This window comes from Limulus polyphemus, unplaced genomic scaffold (assembly GCF_000517525.1).
Source record: "Limulus polyphemus unplaced genomic scaffold, Limulus_polyphemus-2.1.2 Scaffold4082, whole genome shotgun sequence".
In the NCBI taxonomy this organism is placed as follows: Eukaryota; Metazoa; Arthropoda; class Merostomata; order Xiphosura; family Limulidae; genus Limulus; species Limulus polyphemus.
In genome coordinates, this window is record NW_013669692.1 from 85,222 (window position 1) to 90,164 (window position 4,943).

General features: G+C 28.7%; 1 long non-coding RNA gene across 1 annotated transcript in view; it reads left to right on the top strand.

The window, feature by feature from the left end:
• Positions 1-3,005, top strand: part of LOC106470554 — a 16,315-nt gene extending 13,310 nt beyond the window's left edge. Inside the window, exon 6 of the long non-coding RNA XR_001291500.2 lies at positions 2,849-3,005. This is a non-coding gene — a long non-coding RNA (uncharacterized LOC106470554). The remainder of the gene's footprint in view (positions 1-2,848) is intronic.
• The last annotated feature ends 1,938 nt before the right edge of the window (positions 3,006-4,943 follow it).

A 4,943-nucleotide genomic window follows, 5' to 3' on the forward strand; every position in this document is an offset into this window, starting at 1 on the left:
GAAACTTCAGACCAAACCAAGCCTTTATGGTAGTGAGGTATTGAAAATAAAATGGTGTTTTTAAGTGTTTTACACCCACAAAAAAAGAAACCTATCATTGTATAGGTATTTGAAGAACTTGTAGCATTCCATGACCCTAATGAGGAGTGGAATACTCAGAAACTAGTCTGTCCCACAGACACACCCCCAATGAAAGAATAGACCATTCAAAGCTTTTACTTGTTGTTAAACAAATGTTTAAAGAATTCTGTTCAACTACGCATGTACCAGCTGCCTAGTGTCAGCTAACAAAACGAAGAATTAAATTGTGGCAGAATGCTACAAATACCTATAGAATGATAGGTTTCTTTTTTGTTAGTGTAAAACACTTAAAAACTCCATTTAGGTGATTTGTTTTCCAATACTAACTATTCATTTAAGTGTCTAGTATTTAGTCTTTATCTAACAGTTGGTGTCTAGGATTTAGTCATCTTTATTTGACAGTTGATTCTAGTGTTTAATCTTCTTTCTGTACAACTCCACTTTAAGATGAAATTATGGAAACATAGATGTTATTGTGGAAATAATACAAAATTGTAAATTACAATGTAGAAATAATGCAATCATTCAATAATGATAAATTTCAAAAGCAGTACAAACACTGTGGAATGCCTTACTTTAAAATTGGTAGGGAAAGGTTGTACTGTAAGGGTAGGTTAAGATCTTTGAACTTATGTTCTCTTTAAATAAAAAAGAGTTAAGGGGGATCTGATTAAGGTGTTTAAGATTGTTAACAGAACCAACAGTATTGATGCATCATCTGTTTAGATATTTAATGGTGAAAATGGTTAATTTAAGGAAAAGCTTAATTAATATTTCAATTATAAAGGCTGGCTTTTAGCATTTAGCTTATTTTAGGGAAGAGAATTGCCTAGAAGGACCAAAAAGTCCCTTGTTGTCCTTATAATGTTATGTGATATTTATTACATTTAGAATATGGAAGAGAATCTTATAAAGATATGCTAGGTTCTAAGATTGTAAGGTTCTTTCATGTAGAGAACCTTTTTAACTTGTAAGTTTTTTTATAGATAGATAAAGGTAGTTCTTGCATTACTGGTTGTTTAATAGTTTAATAAATGCTTAAGGTCATTATAGTAGTGTGACAATTTGATGTGAATTTGTTATAGAGAACAGAGATCATAATTAATAACATAGTTTTTATTAACTTTACTTGTATTTTTACAGTTGTTAACAATTCTAAAGAACATTCTATTAGTATGATCTAATTAATTATAATGAAAGATAGATGGGGATGAATATTGTCCATTAGTAAAGTTGAAGACATGATCACCTGGTGAAGAGTCTGGTGAACTACAGTTTGAGAGATCTAACAAGAATCCCCACTATGATGAAACTTACTCTTTGGTCTTGTTAATATCAGTTATTGACTTTTATAATGTGTGACAGTACTAAGCTTCTGTAGTTAAATGTGATAGAAGGCAATTGGCTAGTTTTTTTGAGTCTTTTACACAAAATATTCAAATTTATTAAAGTCATTAATTTGTAACAAAGAAGGATAGAAACAGGTAATGGTGAATAATTTACTATATATATTACAGAAGTTAATGTGATAATTATATAGTCATTGAAGTTTAGTTTAGTTTAGTTTAGTTTAGTTTAGTTTAGTTTAGTTTAGTTTAGTTTAGTTTAGTTTAGTTTAGTTTAGTTTAGTTTAGTTTAGTTTAGTTTAGTTTAGTTTAGTTTAGTTTAGTTTAGTTTAGTTTAGTTTAGTTTACATCAAAATAAATATATTAACATTTATTTGAAACAAGAATTCTAAATAGTTAAACTGAATGATAAGTTAATACAGGTTGATGTTTAAGTGACATTCACTACAGTTGTGAATTTACAAATTATATCTTAAATTGTGGCCAGCTTTTAGTCAACAGTACAAACCTGTTCTTACAAACACAATTATACTCAGTATATTTCAGTTACCAACAATCTTGTAAGTTAGAGTGCAACTTAGTGATCTCTTGTCTATCTTACAATTTAGAACTTCCATAAATTACAAAAACTCCTCAATTTTTGGTTATTGTCTTTCTCAGTATCTGTACTGAATGTTTTTGTTCAACACTAATCATTATAAAATCACTATTTTAACATGAAATGTTCATACCAAATATCAACATGTAACATCATGTTGAATAGCACCCTGAACATGATCAGGAAGTATGCTTTCACTCTCCATATAGTTGTTTTTTTACACTTTAAAATACAAATGTTTCAGTTTGAACTCTACAATATAGCACTAACTTATCTGGTCAAGTGACTGCAACAATCATCTGGTTGTATAGTACTACATCTAATCAATGAAATATATCTTGCTACATTAGTATATTTTAAGCCAGTTCCTCCTACACAAAGAATAGCCCTGTTATTAAAACTAACCTTATATTAACCAACAACATGGTAATTAGTCTATAATATTGTTTATAAAAATTATATTCAAATAAAGTTTTTTTTATAGTATATATTTATAGCACCAAAATGTTTAATTAAACACTCAACATTTTCCTTTACAGCTTCTTCAGGAACTTTCCACTGAAACAAAAACTGTAACTGACCATAAAAAGCTTCAAAGATGTAAACCAAAACATTGAGTGTCCATTTACTTAAAGAACTTTTTATAAGATCATTTATTTTTAGTATTTAGAAAGTTACTTCTATTAAAGTAAATTTCTTATACACATATTATACAAGATCAGTTACATACATTTCAGTTGTACCCTAAAGATTAATAGGTAAATTTATTTTGTGTATATTTTCATAAACTTGTTTTGTGACTAAACTTTGTTTAATCCTTCAGGGTGAAGAGTCTCAAGTACAAGAGTATAGGCAAGAAGTGAAACTCAGTAAAGAAACCTTTGAATTGTTTTTTTTTTGTCTTCAGTACAAAAATATTTAGGTAAGCTACATGTTTGTCAATATTATTTGAGAAATAAAGCTTATACACTTGTTATTTTTAAAAACTGTGTACGAAATAAATGTTCTTTGATATCTTTTGACAAAACAATATAACAAAGGAAGACCTCACAAGTTACAAAACTAATCCCACCCTCCAACACGTACAGATTACGCAGTATAAATAAAAGCTAACTCAAGTTTCAGTGCAGAAAGGAAACAGTTATTTTAATCCGGTGAACAAAATTACACCAAAACTAGTGTTCTGTTCTACTGACCGATATAACAGTGAGTAAATTTGTCGAGACTTCCAAATAACAAAATAAATATAACTTATTCAAAGACACATTAAGTCCAAGTTCTGATTATTCACAAAACAAAAACAAACTGTATCCTGATATGAAAAACAAAATACAAACCTTTATCATCGTGTGCTAAGTAGCAGCCACAATAGTAAGGATCAGTGAAAACAAAACTTTCCCCGTGCTCCACTTATTCAAAGTATAATATATCTTAATTGTTTAAAATAGATATTTACTTTCTTCTGTTGTTACCTCCTACTTCTTGTAACTATTTGTTTATTCCCAAGATGTAGTTCTTTTAAAACTCTTCATGTACCTAACCACAACCATTATGTAAACTAATATTATCTTAATTGTTTAAAATAGATATTTACTTTCTTCTGTTGTTACCTCCTACTTCTTGTAACTATTTGTTTATTCCCAAGATGTAGTTCTTTTAAAACTCTTCATGTGCCTAACCACAACCATTATGTAAACAAACATCACGTGTTAATACACTCTTCTCCAATACTTAAGTTTCCAAGTAGACTAGTTTGTGAAAGTTACTTAACAAACAAGAGAAGCAAGAATTAAGTTAAAAATCAGAACTACAAAAAAAAAAAAATTTCAGTTAAGTTTCATGTTAACAATGTATATAGTATCCTTAATACTAAACATTCATGTGAAAACAAGAATCAAACTAGTACATTAAAAACATGTAACAGTAAATTAACATTTTGTAGTACATTTACTTCGTTCTATTACCGTTATGTCAACTAAAACCTTATTTTAAAAAAATAAGTATCACTCCCTATGTTTTCCAAGTTACACCAAGATGCTGAAGAAAATCTAACATTTCATTCAATATACAGTTTCTGGTAATGGTTAGATATAAAAACTAATCCACTCAAAACCAGTGTCTCAAATTAAAGTAACTAAGGGAAATCCATTCCTTAAAAAGAGTTTCAAACGTAGTTTATTTGAATAACAAAGCTGGAGGAATGATACCAAACAACCATCTTCTCTTGTCACTTGTTTTCACCGTACTCTGTAGAAAGTAAAAAAGTAATAATCTGTTGAAGCTTAAGTTTGTCAATACAAAACATAAGAACCATCTTACACCTTTTGATAATCTTACATAAGAAACGTACATATAACAACTCTCAACATAAGTTTATATGGTTAAAGTATAACAACTACAGCAACATTCTTCCCATTCACGTTTCTAAAACACATCGACCTCTCTCTCTCTCCCATTCATTACTTTTTATTTGAAATCTTAACAAAAACAATGTTACTGTTATATAAAATATTATTATTAAAAGTCTAAATGTTATAAAATTAATCAGTGCTAAAACAAACTTCAAAGTAATACCAGTTAAGAAGGAATGTACGTTTGAATATAACTGCTTAGGTCTCCCTCCGACATTACTACTGAACATAACATTTTGGGACAACATTGGACCTATTAGTCCATCTTAGCTGTTTCATCATCTAAACTAAAATATTAATAACTTTTAAAATTTTAAAGTCAGCCTTTATCATTTATATACTTAAAGCTTTCTATTAAATTCACATTAATCTACTGACTATATCAGAAAACCAACCATCCTGTTAAAAAACCAAAACTGTCTTAGCTGAAGATGACTCTTACCTTGCCAAAATGTATATTTGTGTCCCTAGTTCTACTATTCAGTTAAATATCAAAAAGATGATGCA